This window comes from Manis pentadactyla, chromosome 4 (genome assembly GCF_030020395.1).
Source record: "Manis pentadactyla isolate mManPen7 chromosome 4, mManPen7.hap1, whole genome shotgun sequence".
NCBI classification, from domain to species: domain Eukaryota; kingdom Metazoa; phylum Chordata; class Mammalia; order Pholidota; family Manidae; genus Manis; species Manis pentadactyla.
In genome coordinates, this window is record NC_080022.1 from 34,511,097 (window position 1) to 34,528,986 (window position 17,890).

The window sequence follows — 17,890 nt, forward strand, 5'->3', positions numbered from 1 at the left end:
GACTGTAATGGGGTATGTGATGGTGACTTGATAATGGGGGGAATCTAGTAACCACAATATTGCTCATGTGATTGTATATTAATGATACAAAAATAATAATAATAATAATAGATCCTCCACCATCCATGACTGTACCTCATGAGAGCATACCTTGTTCTGATTAATTCTCAGTTTAAACCCACTGAAGAGAACAACTTCTCAGCTAAGTCTGGTATGACCATCTAAGCACAATCATTTCAGTAATAATGGTTATAACAGGATATTGAAAAACTTTTCCTGCTATTGCAGAAGATCATTGGAACCAAAGCTGGAGACAAAGCAGCATCATGTGTTCCAACCATTATGGGCTAGCCACCCCTCTGGGGACCTGAAAGGTAACTCAGCTAGCTCTGCTACCCATAACCATCTCTCCAACCACCCCCCTCCATATAAGCAGAACAAGAGGAGAGAGGGAAAGGGGAGTATCACAGACGTGAGTGTTTGGCCTAGGGAGAAGAGCTATGGCTTTTCTTTCCCTTCCATGTAGGGGAGCAGGAAGACATTTTACACCCCTCCCCGAGAGGGCGTGGTCCAAGTGAATCACCTGTAGAGATATTGGAGGTAATTGCAGGGAGACTGGCCCTCATGCCCATGCTGGACATGCAGTGGACTTGCTCCTCCTTCTGTCTGGTTGAGAAGGAGGAAAATAAATTGGAGAGAGATGCTAGATAGCAAGAGGCTGTTACCATGGAGCAGCCTGCACTCTTGTGATTTGCAGTTACCTGTAGGCCAATGGCCACCATGGAAGATAGCTGAGTTTAAGCTACCCTGCCAGTTAGTTTCATGCTCAAAAATGCTGGGTGCAGAAATCCCATCAACTGGGAGCTGTGGAGCATACTATTCCCATCCTGATTTCATCTGAATTATCATCTCCAACCTGGTGCCACACAGTTCATGATTCGATCCTACTCCCCTTTTCACTCCCATTCTATCTGCACTCCTATCCCCATCTCCATACTGCCCCATCTCCATTCCCCTATCCCTACAGATCCATCTTCCCATCTCCATTCCCACTCCCATCTACCTCCTCTATCCCTCTATCCTCAGACTCTACCCCATCCCCGTCCTTATCCCCATCATCTGGTCTCCGTTCCATCCACACCCCCCTCTTCATTTCTAACTCCATTCCCGTCCATCTCTACCACCAGCTCCTTCTTCCAGTGTTCACTCCCATCCCATTCCCATTCCCACCCCTGGTGAATCTCAGTCCTCTTTGCTCTATCTTGTGCACCCCTCCCCTATTCTTGTACTTTTCCTTCCCATTCTCACTTTCTCCAAGGCGAAAATTGAAAAAGTTTCACAAAAGGTCTCAAAGTTTGGGGGAATGCTGGGGACTATCGAGGTTGACAGTCCCTACATACTAAATTTCCTCCCCCGATTCCAAGAGAAAAACTTTAAAAGAAGTCATTCAAGTCAGATTTCAGACAGAACTTCCTCACTGTGGTGAATGTAAGGGAAGGCATGGATTGGAATGGGGAGTAGGAGGGAGTAGAAGGGAAGTAAGGCAGCCCTGGGAGACATGAAGGCAAAGACACAAAGAGAGAAGCTAAGAAGGCAGAGATCAGAAGAGGCAAAAGAGGAAGAAACGTATGGAGTAACAGACCTCAAGTCCAGTTTAATTCGAATCTCTTCCCCAATCCCACCCCTTCTCCTCCACCAGTCAGGGTTTGATACAAGGAATTTAGAGAAGGGGAAAGGGTGTGTGGTTTGCCCTTTCATTCAATCCTCTATCTGTTCATCATTGCTTTTTTATTCAAATGGAGCAGAAGAAAGGAGCTAGAAATGTACAGGTATCTGATTAACCTGGCTGCACAGAGATGATACTCTTTAGGATGCAGAGGAACAAGGAGGAGGTAGGATGGGAATGAGAATAGAGATGGGAATGGAAATGATGATGGTGGTTTATGAATATGAGCCTCAAGTTTTAAATTATACCCAATGATTGGAAGCCTAATGAGCCTGCCTAAGATATATTGCTCAGGAACTGGAGAGGGAAATGTGACAAAGCTGAGTTGAGAGCACTGATTAGAGAATAACCAAAGCTTCCTGTTTGTACCCCAACTGAGTTCCAAACCATTCAACAAACCAGTTAATTAACCGCTCTGTAGAGCCTCCTCCTTTTCCCAAGACCTCATTATGCAGTCTCCTGACCTTACCCATTAGTGAGGTTGGAGGTTTCAACAGACAGATAAACCCCTACAAGGAAAGCCTTGCTCAGAGATTCTGCAAGGTTTCTTCCCTTATACTAGTGCTGGAAATTGAGCAGTGGAAGCTGTGTCCAGTTACCTTCTGTTAAAATTATCAGTGGAACCTCGTGGGTTATTTAAGTCCAGCCATGTCTTTTCTCTACCGGAGGCATGAATGCCAAGAGGCAGTGGAACCTCACTTTTGCTGACTCTGTTTCTCCTATTTTTCTGTTTTGTTTCTGGTTATTGGCCAGGTTGGCTTGTCTGTGACTTGTCTAACTTGCCATTTGGGCTGTCACCTCCCAAAGCTGGTCCATGACTGGACAGTATCAGACCACCGGCCAGGCGGCACTGCACTGCTGGGGGGACAGTCTGTGTACACAAGAGTCTGATTTGTGCAGGGGTGATGAGTTTTCCCCATGGGTAGTAGCAATAGTCAGGAATCTGGTTTTATGGCTTGACTTTGGATGATTCTGCCACAGGGATGATGCAATCTCTCTGCTGGGTGAGAGATGACAGAGAACCTGGTTGGTTAGTTCTTTTGTTTGATTGTGAGATCAAGTGTCTTAAATATGTTGTGCCTAAGGGAAAGGAGAAGAGCCCTTGGGACCGCTGACTTTTGTGGTTCTGTATCTCCGTATGACCAATTAAGACTCTGGGCATCTGTAGGTCTATAAATAAGAAAAGCCTTCAATCTCATTGTGCAAGTGTGAAATATTTTCCTACCTCCTAAAGGTATTAACCCATTAGATTATAAAGATGCTCAAATTAAAAGAGACTTATTGATTGGGTTATAGAGACTAACAAGAGCTTATATAGATCCAATATTGCCTAAACTCCCAGAAAACAAGGAAGCCAAACTTCTCATACTTTAAATGGTCAAACAAAACAAAACCTTTTCTCTCATAGAAACTGTTAGCTCAGAAGCAATTTTATATAAAACCCATGCTTATGTAATCAAGCAGTTCATGTAATCAAGCAAGGTTTAATCCTTGGACAAATCAGACTGATGTGAAATTTTGCCTTAAAATTTTGCCCTGATTTTACCACCGTTGAGTATAATACAAATTTATATTTTAATTTGATTTTTAAGATTTGTCTTGTTTTGTCATTAATAGTTGACGTGAACATTCTAATAAACAGTATATACCTGCCACAGTTGCTTCTGGTATGGCCTTAGTCACCTTTATTATAACTTTTACCAAAGCTTCTAGGTTCTGCCTCAGAGAGAGAACAGGGATAGAGGACTGACAACCGTCTATCATGCATAAACACTGTATCCAAGTATTTTAGGTTCTGGTTCCAATTTCAAAGTGTGTGGGAGTTGGGGGGCTTCCCCACACCACCAAGCACCTCTCGGACACCGGTAGGGTGTCCTTCAATTCAGCTCAACTCTGACACTGTCTGCCTGTAGACAGCATCAGATGCCACAGGCTAAGGGCTCAGTCCTACAAGACACCCCCCCATCGCCGACTCCTGACACTAGGCCACAAGTCCAGATTGTTTCCTGAGCTTCTGACCCACTGGCTATAGACTGGAACTCAGAGAAACATTTTACTTAGTAGATTACCATTTTATTATAAAAGGATAAAACTCAGGAAGAGCCAGACGAAAGAAATGCGGTGGGCAAGGTATGAGGAAGGGGCAGGACTTCATGCCCACTCCAGGCACCACTCTCCCAGCACCTCCACGTGTTTACCAACCCAGAAGCTCTTCAAATCCTGTCCTCTGGGGTTTTTATGGAGGCTTCATTACATAGGCGTGATGATTAAATCGTGGGCCACAGGCATTGGTCCCACCTCCAGGCTCTGCCCTCTCCAGCGTCTGGGGGGATGGGACAGAAAGCTCCAACCCTCTAATCATGTGGTGACTAGACCCCATTCTTAGGTGATCTAGGGACTTTCCCCAAAGCCACCTTATTAACATAACAAAAGACACCTTTATCACCCTCATCCTTAAGAAATTCCAAGGGTTTTAGGAGATTTCTGTCAGAGCTGGAGGAAGACCAAATACATATTTCTCATCATAAATTGCAGTATCCCACAAACCAACAGTTTTCAGGAGCACATGAGATAATCCCAGTGCCATACACATCTTTTTACACCTTCTTAAAACAGCATTTAACATGACCTGGAGGCCTAACTGTAACATAAAAATAAGAAGCAAGGCTAAATACAGACTGTACTTGGTGACCAATGTTTGAGTATTCTATCTTTAGGAATTATCCAGATATCCAAAAATTATTACTCAATATTTGTCTTAGGTTTTAAAGTAAACTAAAGATGTTGGGAACTATATTTATAGTCTGTAAGAACCTAACTACTGTTGATGTTAAGAAGTTTGTCAGAATATACTTCAATTTAGTTGAACATAGTTTTATGTTTTTCTCTAATCCTGTTTTGAAACAGCTTTATTGATACCATACAACTCACTCATTTAAGGTTTAAGGTATATGATTCAAGAATTTTGGTATATTACTAATTTTTTTAAAATTGTGGTAAAATATATGTAACACAAAAATTGGCACAATTCAGTGGCATGAATTGCATTCACAATGTTGTTCAATCATCAGCACTATTTATGAAATCTTTCATCACCCCCAGGTAACCTCTTGTCTGCTTTGTGTCTATGTGAATTTGTCTATTCTAAATGTTTTATCTAAGTGGAATCACAATATTTGTCCTTTTGTGCCTGGTTTCTTTTACTTATCATAATGTTTTTGTAAAAGATGAAATAAAATGGAGTCACTTATGTCTGAGGGGTTTTGAAATGGAGCTGCGAGGCCATTAAGGAGGTGGGCCGTACACCTGGGAGAACCATGTACTTCTGGCCTGGGTCAGACCAACAGATATTCTGAGGGCTCTACAGTGAACACCTGCAACTTGCTACGGTAACAGACTTTTGTTTAGTGACAGCCTTAGCAACCAAACAGGGTTAGTCAAGATTAATTTTCTGCTGCCGACACCAACCAAAATCTTTGTAAACACAATATACAAGCATTCCCTATTTGTCTTTGAAAAGCCCTGACTTTGCTCCCTAGTGGGACACCGTTTTTGTTGCTTTCCAGGTCCGTGTACCCTGAATTGCAATTCTTTGATCCCAAGTAAATGCTTTTGCTTAATTACATATTGCCCCCTGATAGTTTTAGGTTGACTTTTTGAATGTTCATTTGTATTGTAGTATGTGTCAGAACCTCATTCCTTTTTATGGCTGAATTATTTTCCATTGTATGACATGTCACATTGTTTATCCATTCATCTGTTGGTGAACACTTGGGTTTTGGCTTTTGTAAATAACACTGCTGTGAACATTGGTGTACAAGTATCTGTCTGAGTCCATTTTACTTAATTTTAATTATTATGTGGAAGTGATGTTTGCATGGGTTCAGTAAGTACCTGTCCACCATTTTATCCGCACATAATTGGACAAATTTACTGTGTAGTCATGCCCATCCCTGGAGTATCATACTTGAGAATAAATCTCATTCTGTTGGGCAAATCTAGTTGAAGATCAAGGGTTTCATTTCCTATGTGGAATCAAATCCAACAAAGCCCTCCCAGGAATCTGACATGGCATCGTGCCTATCCCACGGTTTATAGCATTGAAGACTTTGAGGTAGTGAGGAAGATCACTTCCTGTCATGCCAAAACTCAGAACATTTGGGGAACCTTGAGGAGAATGGATTCCCAACATTTTAGCTACTGTAGGTGAAACATAGCAGAAATTAATTTTTTGAGTTTCCTAGCCATGGGATTGAAAAGCAAATAATAAAAGTCTTTAAAGGTGTGGAGTTCTTTTCCTACACAGCAGTAATAATATAACTTCTTTCGGTTCTTGGACCCGATTCCAATGTGTGTGTGTGTGTGTGTGTGTGTGTGTGTGTGTGTCCCCAGCAGGGTGTCTGTCAACTCAATTCTGACTCTGCCTGCCGTGAGAGAGTACCAGATTGCCCAGGTTAAGGGCTCAATCCTACAATTGCCCTCTACCCCCGACTTGCCAGACACAAGCCCAAGTCAGTCACCTGTGCTTCTGAACAACCATCTACAGATTGGAGATTCAACTGACCTCTCCCTTAGGTTTGGTTAATTTGCTGAAGCAGCTCACAGAACTCAGGAAAACACTTATGTTTACCAGTTTAATAAAGGATACTGTGAAGGATACAAGTTAACTGCCAGATGAAGAGATACATAGAGCAAGGCCCCCAAAAAAGGGGCTTATATCCTTGTGGAGCTTGGGACCTGGCTCAGTGGAATGTGGATGTGTTCCGGTTCCCCAAACACACAAACTCCAACAGAGAAATAGGATGCAAGAGAGCGACGTGCTCATCTCCCGGGTTTGTGTTGGGGCTTCATTGCATGGTCATGATAGACTAAATCATTGGTCATTGGTTGATCCAACTTCTGAGTCTAAAAGTCTCATTAACATGACAAGACACCCTCACCTTTAAGGCTCTAAAGTGTTTTCAGGAACTGTGGGTAAGACCAAATATACCTGGGAAATATGTATTTGCTCATATGAATGACCAAATATGTATTTCTTATAACTCATTATATGGCAAAAGGCCAATCCTAGATTCCTTGGGTAATCTCTGGACAAATGTTACTTCTCCGGCCTTGTAGTTGCTCAGTACCTCAGTACTGCCTTGCTCTAGATCTGTTGACCCAACTACAAGACTTTCTGCTGCTTGTTGTAAACAAATCAGGCCAAATATGATGAGGGCAGACTCCTCGCAATTATCATCATAGTCAAGGGTAATCTTTGGAGAATATTTATTATCATAATGGGATGTTTATTAAGAAAAATTTTATGAAACTAGTAATAAGGCAAAAGGAATTTCAGGAAGTTTTTAAAAAACTTATTTTGAAATAATTTTCAATTTTCAGAAGAGTTTCAATGACAGTACAATGTGTTCCATAGACCTGTTACCCAGCATCGCACAAGGCTAACATCTTAGGTAAGCGTGTACTTTCTTTTTTTAGGTTTTCAAGGTTAATATTTTATTCATTAAAGCTATAATGGCAAAAAAAAAAGTTTTTCCTCAAGGTTTTATTTTATATATTGATCATATTATTTGTTAAAATATAATTTCTATTATTTTATATTCATATAATTACATATAAATTTTCATATAAATACATGTGATTCTAGTATTTCTTATTATTCTATTTATAAATCCAGAAAATTGTATTAATCATGTTAAGGTGGTTTTTACAATTCTGTTACATTTCTTCAAGTTTTAACTAAATGAATAAAGTAACATTTCCAGTTATCTTTTTCTTGATTGCTCTTTCTAAGGCTTTATCAATTTGATCATTTCAAAACATCCATTTGTTGCTTTTCTTTTTTTTATGCTTATTTTCTGTTTCATTATTCCTGCCTAGATCATTATTATTTCCTTTCTTCTACTTTTTTGTTTTATCCAGCTTTATTGAGATATAACTGACATATGACATTGTGTAAGTTTAGGATGCACAGTCTGATGATTTGACACACATGTTACAGAATGACTACCACAACAAGTTAGGTAATACTTCCATTATCTTATATAATTACCTCTGTATGTGTGTCTGTAGTGAAAACAATAAGATGTATTCTCTGAGCAACTTTTTTTTTAAATTAAGGTACCATTGATACACACCCTTTGAAGGTTTCACATGAGAAACATTGTAGTTTCCACATTCACCCATATTATCAAGGCCCCACCCACCCCACTGCAGTCACTGTTCATCAGCTTAGTAAGATGTTGTAGAGGAGTAGAGTCACTACTTGTCTTCTCTGTGCTATACTGCCTTCCCTGTGACTCCCCTACATTATGTGTGCTAGTCATAATGCCCCTTAATCCCCTTCTCCCTCCCTCCCTGCCCACCCTTCCCACCGCCTTGCCTTTGATAACCGCTAGTCCCTTCTTGGAGTCTGTGAGTCTGCTGCTGTTTTGTTATTTCAGTTTTGTTTTGTTATACTCCACAAATGAGGGAAATCATTTGGTACTTGTCTTTCTCTGCCTGGCTTTTTCACTGAGCATAATACTCTCTAGCTCCATCCATGTTGCTGCAAATGGAGCAACTTTCAATTATATAATACATTATTGTTAACTATAGTCACCATGCTGTACATAAGATCCCCAGAACTTATTCGTCTTATGACTGAAACTTTGTACCCTCTGACCGACTTCTCCCCATTTCCCCACACCCCATAGCCCCTGGCAACCATCATTTGACTCTGTATCCCTGAGTTCAGCTTTTTTAGACTCTACATGGAAGTGAGATCATACAGTATTTGTCTTTTTCTGCCTGACTTATTTCACTTAGCATAATCTGCTCACGGTTCATCCACATTGTCACAATGGCAGGACTTCCTCTTTTCGTGGATGAATAACAGTGGCTCACAAGCAAGCTTCCTGAGAGTCTGATGCAGTTAGTAGGATCTGTATCCCTTTGATGCTCTCCGAGGGCTCTATGTGTAGCCTCTCAGTCACTCCCCACCTTCCTGTCATACAGCACACCTCAGTATTATGGAGGGGGCAAGACAGAAGTGGGCGTCATTGGTGGTAGCCTCCATGAGTTTGGGATGCTGGTGCTCATTCACACACTAGCTTTTCCTATGGGGGAAATCATGGGCCAAGAAGGTCTTTCTTCGCATGGAGCTGTGCCTCCTTGGGGGAGAGGTGGTACAGAGTGAAACTGTTCCACTTCCCTTCTTTAATTTGTTCAATCTCCAATTGTCTACATTGGTGCTTCCTGGAGGAAAGATGGTAGAAAGCTCTTACTCTGCCATGACATCACTCTCTGGACTACATTTCCCTTTAATATTACAGTGGCAGATGGTCCAACAGGCTTTATTATTTAATTCTCTAGGGGGGTAAACCTTTGTTTGACTTGTGGTTATTACTAGTTAGGGTCTATATGTTGACTTGTAGATTTTTGCTTGGTACAGATGTAAATGACTTCTGTCCAGTAGAGAGGATAACTCCAAAAGCTTACAGTTTTAATGCTGGGAGTACGTTAACTATTTTCATATGTCTTAGCTAGTTCAGGCTGCTATAACAAAGTATCATAGACTGGGTGGCTTATAAACACAAGAAATTCATTTCTCACAATGTTATGGCTAAAAGCCCAAGATCAGAGTGCCAGTATTAGCTGGGTTCTGGTGCGAGTCCTCTTCTATGTTGCACACTGTCAACTTCCTGTATCCTTACATGGCAGAAAGACAGGGAGCTCTCTGGGGTCTTTTATAAAGACACCAATCCCATTTATGAAGGCTCCAGCCTTAGACCTAACTACCTCTCAAAGGCTCCACTTCCTAATACCTTCACATTCCAACATACGAATTTTGAGTATGTTGGGGGCATGTAGTGGGGGGACACAAACATTCAGTCCATAACAGTCTCTAATTTAGCAAGCTTACTTAAGCACCCCCTTCCTATGTAATTACATAAATTTCTATTCCTTTAATACTCTCTAAATCAGTTTTCTCAACTTTCTGATTAATAGGTTAATTTTTAAAAATCTACTTTGAAGTATAGAGAAGACAAGTAGTGACTCTGTGGCATCTTACTATACTGATGGACAGTGACTGCAATGGGGTATGGGGAAGGACTCGATAATATGGGTGAATGTAGTAACCACATTGTTTTTCATGTGAAACCTTCATAAGAGTGTATGTATATCAATGATACCTTAACAAAAAAAAGAATCTACTTTGACAGAATTAGCATGAGTCTGGAGTTGAGAAGTGAGATGACATTCCTGAGAATTTAAGCTGTGCCCTATATTTTATAATATAGTTACAATTCAGCAAGCCCTTACAATTCTTCCTTTCTCAAAAAAAATACCACTTAAATATATAAAGACTAACATAGTAATGAACACCAATGTACTCATATCTCCAAGGTTTGGCAGATCTTAACATTTATAATATTTGCCCCAGTATTCTTTAAAGGGAAAGAAAAAGTACAAATATTATTGAAACTCTTTAACTGCTTCTTTTGGGTCTACTTCCTTACTCTCCTCCCTCCTGCTAGAAACCACTGTCTTAAATCGGATATTTATCACTCCCATGGATGTTTTATGTCTTTATCACATATGTATCTATCCATAAACAATACTATCATTTTGCATGTTTTAAAACTATTTATAAATGTTATCATATTGTAGGAGTTCCCTTTTGTCTTGAAGTTTACATTTTTATAAATAAACTGTTTTATTTAGGAATAATTTTAGATTCACAGAAGTTGCCAAGGTAGTACAGAGTTACTATATACCCTTTCCTCAGCGTCCAGTAATGTTAACATCATGCATACACAACTGGGACACATTTGTCAAAACTAAGAATCAACAACTGGTACAATACCACTAAGCTACAGACCTCATTAAAATTTCACCAGTTTCTCCACTAATGTCTTTTTCCTTTTCTAGGATCCAAGCCAGGATATCACATTACATTTAGCAGACTGCATTTTTTAGATTTACGATGATGTATGGCATTCTTGTCCATCCATTCTTGAAGTTAGAATCACATTGTTTGACTATAGCACTGTATATTTATTCTACTACTGGTAGACATTCAGGTTGCTTCAAAATTTCTTTTATTATTATAAACGGGATGATCTTTGTCCCTATGTCCTTATCTTTACACTGTCAGGAAACAGACAGAGCACATCTACCTATAATTTAGGATGAAGTCCAGCCTATACCTTCAAAATCTGGCTCCTCCTTTTCTAGCCTTATCACCCCAGTCAACCCTCAAAGTTCACTACTGATTTCGGCAGCTCTCCCGTGTTTTTTAATTCTGCTTTCCTGTTTCCCAGACTTTCCTTTTCTGCCCATCTTCCTCACCCTACTGCCAGTTCCAGTGAGACTGCTGTGCAGAGTGGGGTTAGTAACTATGTTGCAAGGAATCACTGTATACTTAAAATGGGCTTATTGATGACCCGGGTGGACCTGGAGAACAGCAGAGAGGTGTATGGAAGAGAAAGCGATTTATCAGACAGGCTGTTGAAAACGAGGCAGGCATGCCACCAGGGGACCCTGTGGGAGCAGCGCTGGGGGAGCAGACTCAGTCAAGCGGGTGGGGAGCCGAGAGAGTGAGGACCGTGGGCAAGTGCTTATATGAGGGTCTTGGCGGAGCACACAAATGAAAGGTGTGAGAGGAACTCATTGCTGTGCTTGAATGTCACAGAGCACAGGCCAGGCTGGTCAGGAAGGGGAGCCTACCGCAGGGACCAGTCTTTTTCACATGGATGTGCCTCATCTCCTGGGCAGGGGGCTCACGGCCTGTTTGTGGGGCTGTTGAGGCAACAGAAAAACATGAAGTTTAAAAAATTTACAATACAGTAAGGAAAGCTTGAGCTTGGAATGAAATAGATTCATATCTATCTACCTCTTCACTGGACAAAGAGTCGCTACTCGTCTCCCATCTGAGGGACACTGCTAGTTCCCAGAGGTTTTCCCATAGCCACTTTTCTTCCCATTCTAGATCCTGGGAGATCTCACTCATTCCAATGGCTTCAACTCTGAAATATATGCCTCCAGCCTAGACTTTGCTTCCTGAACTTCTAAACCATATGCCTAACTGCTTCCTGGACTTCCCCTTTTGGCTATTTCATAGGTTACCTCAAAGTCAACCTGTTTAAAAATTAATTAGTCATCTGTAAACACGCCCTGAATCTGCTCTCCTCCCCTATCACTTATATCTTAGAGAATGGAATCAGCAACCTTCCAGAACTTAAAGTAAACCTGGGAGTTTCCCTGACCCCCTCTCTTTCCCAGCATCAATCCAAAGCAGCACCAAATTCTGTTATCTTAGGATAGATATAATTGTTAGCTGCATTAATTTATTACTCATTTTTGCATGCATTCATGCCTTTTTATGCCAGAACTTGTCCTGGGTTCTGGGGAAATAAAAGTAAACCAATGCTTCTCAAACTATCTCAGTAAAGAACCTTTTTTTCTTTTTCCAATCCATCAAGGATGTATTATTTTGCAAAATACAACCAAAATCAGTTGTTAGAAAAATAAAATGAGGAAAGGACATTCAAAATACAACCCCTGGTTTTTCACCATTAGAAAAATAAACAAAAATTACCGCCAAATTGCTATGAAGGTTTCTAAATGTTTTTCTCAATCTCATTGCAGACTGGCTAAGTTTGCAAACTGGTGTCATCCCTGGACCGCACTTTGAGTAGCACAGAGGAGTGACAGGCAAACACAGAACAGGGTGTATATGTATGTGGGTCTCACAGTAGAAGGTGGGGGGCCAGGAAGGAAGATGCTTAGGCAAATAAATAATAGCTAGATCATCAACAACAAAGCAATCAGTTATCTGTCTGAGATGTGGGTAACCCAGGACAGTGGAAGCACAGAGGAGACACCTAACCCAGCCTAAATATTAGAGAAGGCTACCTTATAGGAGGCGCATGACAGGTGGGAGTTGGCCAGGTTGGGGCAGCTGTAGTGACAGAGAAACCAGCTCTGGATGCATTAAGTAGTATATCGCTTAAAGAATTACCTTACCTCTGATTTGACGGGCTGCTTTTCTCTGAGCCTTGGCACCAGTTTCCACATGTATAAAATTGGTTTGATAATCTTTTCTTTGAATGATGTAAGAAGAGAAGGCACGCAAGTGCCTACAACAGTGCCTGGTGCCTGGTACCATTGCTGTTTTGTGTGTAAGGATATTCACAGGAATCGGGCTGCCTCAGAGGGTGGGGTGCAGTGGGTGGGGGGACAGCTCATCAACTCAGAATCCAGAATGAGCTAGGTTCTGGGGGGCAATAGGGGAAACAGGGACATGCCAGCCTCTGAGTTATTCCCAGGCCTTAGGCATTTTTCTCTGAGACAGTCAGACCTCTAGGGGGCGTTTTCAGTTGGGACAGGTGGCAGGACCCAGAGTAAGCTCTTCCCATAAGCCCCTGGCCTTCCAGGTGTCCACCAAAAAAAAAAAAAAAGCTCTAAATCAAAAAGCTAAAGGGTGGGGCTGACTCTGTCCTGTCCTGCCTTGCCCTGAAGGGTGTGGGGTTGATGGAATTAAGACGTTAATGGATTATTGACAAATCACAAAGCTAATCCTCTCAAATGCTGATTGTTAATAAAGCAAGAATCGGGAAGATTAAGTCTCAGATTCCAAAATCTCAGAACCATAGCCAGTGCTGGGATTCAAACCTACGCCCTGACTCCAGACTTCACCTCTTAAAGAGATGCTGCGTTTAAAAAAGTTTGCTGAACATGGTGGTCACGTGGAGATGAATTTCAACTGATCCCTGCAGTTTGCTCAAGGATCCCTCCTGGGAGAAGGGCATGGAAGTGGTGCAGGGACAGCAAAGGCTTCCTAGAGGAGGTGACTCCAAGCTGAGTAAGGAGGGAGTAACCTATAGTAGGCATCCATTGTCAGTTAAAAAAATGGAGCTAGTAAATAGAGAAATAGGGGAAGAGCACTCCAGGCAGAGATAATGCAGGGTCACTTGGGCAAAGGTCAAGGGCAGAGTTACAGATCATTTGCAGCTTCATTCACTCTAGCCCCATACTAAGGTGGGGGGTGGGGGTGGCAGCAGTCAGCCCCAGGTGCAGGCTATAAGGAGTGCATATCTGGCAAACTGGGCCATCAGTTTAAAATAATGTCTGTGATAAAATGCTCTTCAGTAAAAAAATATTTTGTTGGTGTAAAATCTAAACAACTGCTGTGGATATTATTGAGTTTTTAAAAATTTTATTAATACACAAAACTTAGGAAACCATCCCCCAAATGAAAAGGCAACCTCCCGAACAGGAGAAAAATATTTGCAAATCATGTATCTGATAAGGGATTCTTATAAAAAATTCTTATGAACTCATGCAATTCAATAGCAAAAAAACAATCTGATTAGAAAATGGGCAGAGGAGCTGAATAGGCGTTTTTCCAAAGAAGACACAGATGGCCCAACAGGTACATGAAAAGGTAATAATATTCAGGGAAATGAAAATCAAAACCACATGAGATATCACCTCACACCTATTACAATGTCTGTTAACAAGAAGGCAGGAGATCACAAGAACTGGTGAAAATGTGGAGACAAGGGAACTCCTGGGCTCTGTTTGTGGGAAATGTTAATGTTAATGGAAAACAGTGTGGAGTTTCCTCGAAAAATTAAAAGAGCTACCACGTGATCCAGCAATTTCACATACGGGTATTTATCTGAAGGAAAAGAGAACAAGACAACACTAACTCAAAAAGATATCTTACCTCCATGTACACTGCAGCATTATTCAAGATGTGGAGGCAACCTAAGTGTCATTGATGGATGAGTGGATAAAGAAAATGCGGTGTGTATATATATATATAATTGTATACACACACATATATATAATGGAATATTTTATATATTTGTAATAATTTATATTTACATAGAATAATTTATATATCATTTTATATACAATAATTCATATTTTTTACATAAATGATTTATATATTATCTATAAGAATTTGTATTTATATATGATAAATATATATTGCTTAGAAAAAATATATATTATAGAATATTATTCAGCCATGAAAAGAAGGAATTCCTGTCTTTTATGACAACACAATGGACCTTGAGGTGATTATGCTAAGTGAAATAAGTCAGACAGCGAAAGACAAATACCATATGATTTCCCTTATATGTGGAATCTAAACAAAACAATAAACACTGAACCCACAGATTCATAGTACAGATTGGCGATTGTCAGAGGCTGGGGATAGGGAATGAACAAAATGGATGAAGTTATTTATCCTACAACTTCCAACTGTGGGATAAATAAGTCCTGGGGATGTAATACACAGCATGGTGACTATAGTTAACAATACTGTATTTCATATTTGAAAGTTGTTGAGAGTAGACCTTAAAGCTCTTATTATAAGGAAGAAAAAATTTGTAACTTGTGTGGTGATAAATGTTAACAGACTTTTTGTGGTGAGCATTTTGAAATGTATACAAATATTGAATCATTATGTTGTACATCTGAAACGATTATTTTGTTATATGGCAATTATATCTCAAAAAAATAAAATATGAAATTATGTAAGCTTTTGTTAGCCTATTTTATTACAGATCCTTCAATAAACATTGTGTTCTATGTGGAAGGTTATTCAGAGAATGTTCAGTTTTACGGTCACCCAGACACACACTGACTCAGCTACACGTTTGGAGCTCACTTTCAGGCACTGGTTGTCTCCAACCCTGCAATATTTAGATACACCTGTCTTTTACACAGGAACTTCATATAAACAATCATGATTTATAGTCACTGATTATAAAGGCAAAGAAACAATTTACTTCAATTCTGCCATTCAATAGAACCAGTTGGAATTTTGTGTTAAAATTTAAAACAGTGAAAGAGTGCAAAATGAGAGGCAAAATATTTTTGCTTGGCTAAGTGAATTTTAGTTCATACATTAAATATTTCACTGAACTTGAATCATACTTTTAAAATGGAAATTTAGTTTTGTAAAATTGTTGTTTTAAAATGAACGATATATCAGGAAATATTACATCATTTGTACAACTTAGCATTTTGTTTTTATTTAAGTTCACTTGTTAGGTATCTGGGGATCATTTATAAAAGGTACTATATTAGACTATAAGGAAAGGATCACAGTTCAAACAGCTGTGAAAATGATTGAAAAAAAATAGTTGTACTTTTTCATTTTTTTGTACAGTAATATTGTATGTATGTATTTACTTTACTAGCATGAATATACACACATTAAAGAAAATCTTCACTTCTATATTCTTTTTATTATTATTATTATTGATTTCTGGCCATTATTATTATTATTGATTTCATTTCACTTGAAAAGATGGTATTTGTATTATGAAAGTAATTTTTATCCTATAGAAGAGTGAGGTGTGAAAAAATGATGTGCTCTGAATGTCAAATATGATTCATTCCACAAATATTTTCTAGGTGATATGTTGGGAGGAACACTGGATGTACGGTAACTGGAAGAGGGCATCAGTGGGAGTCAGAGAGGCCCTGGTAGGAGGAGACATCTGAGTAGGTGTTAGTCATAGAAGCACAGCCACTGTTTCTCCCAGGCCTGTTGTCAGCATGGGAGCTGGAGACACAAAGATACTGAAGACTCTCGTTATCCAACCTGTTAAGAGAGAGAAGTCCCTGCTCTCACCAAAGCCCCACTTGTCTATTTGTATTCTGGGTCCTGTCCTATCAATGTTGCTCCTTTAATTAAGCCCTCTCTCCCTCTCTCTGCTTCAGCATCAGGTTCTCTTTATTGATGGATCCCCATCAGCCTCCCTTAATCCTCTTCCCAACTAGTACCTCATTTCTCTGCTCCATTCACTGCAAACCTCTTTGGAAGGGTTGTTCGCAGACAGTCTCAATGTCTCCACCTCAAGTCCTATTCTCTTCTCACCCACTCTGATCAGGATTCTAGCTCCTCTGTAACTGCTTTTGTCAAAGTCACCAGTGACCTCCATCTTGTGAAATCTAATAGGCACTTACCTGGTTCTTATTTCAGCAACATTTGATGCAACTCAACAGTCCCTCTTTTAAACATATGTTTCTCTTGCCTTCTTGAAATATCATCTCCTGTCCTTCCCCCTACTTTTCTGCTGTTACTTCTCAGTCTCTTTGGATAACCTCTCTGTTCTGCTGGACCTTAAATGTAGAGGTAACTCAGGTTTTGTCCTCAGTCCTTTTCTCTATCTTCCTGCTTAATATTATCCACTCTAATGGCTTTGTCTCCACCATCTCTGTTTACAGCCCTGACCTCTCACTGAGATTTAATAGACATCTCAAAATCAACAAGCCTAAAAAGGAATTCTTGTTTCAGCTGCCTCCACGTCTGCTCCTCTTTTCGTCTTTCTGTATTACTATGCAGCGCAGTCATCACTCAGTTGCTCAAGCCAGTATTCCAGGGCTCATCTTTGATCCTCCCAGCCCTGTATCATTCCAATCCATTACTAGGTCCTGTCCATGTTAATTCTAAGTATTCTCTAATCACCATCACCACCCCCACCAAACACTAACATCCTGGAGAGCTCCTTTAGCTTTCTAACTGGTGATCCTGCTTCCTTCTTGTCCCCTGTAACCCACAAGCCCCAATGGAGCCCATGATTGTTTTAAAAAACTTAGATCCTATCCATTTCCTGCTTAAAATATTTCAGTGGCTACCCATCACACTTAGAATAAAATCCAAACTATTGTCCACGGTCTCCAAGACCCTGTGCATCTCGGTCCTCATGTCATTCTACTCTCCTCTGCTTACTTCACTAGGGTCCCTGGTCACCCTATTTTTCCTCTAGCACGCCAAGTTCTTTCTTACCTCAGATCCTTCCAACCTTTCTGTGGCTAGTTCCCTTCAGGTACTTAGGTCTCAGCTCACCATTTCCTATTTTTGTTTTCTCCATAGCATGTAACAGCATCTAAAAGTATAATAACTACTGACTTTATTATATTAATTTGCCCATTTAGGATGAAAATTCCTTGAGAGCAGGGGCTTTGTCCTGTCTTGTTTGCCATTGCATCTCTAGGTCCAAAGCACAGTGCCTGGCACACATTAGGTACTAAGTATTTAAGTTCTGTCGAATAAAGGCACTGTGCCACGGAGCTCTCAGTTTTCAGTTTGAATACACAAGGGACAGAGCTACTTGGCCTGTAGTAGAAAAGGCCGAGGCCTCCGGCAGCTTCTGG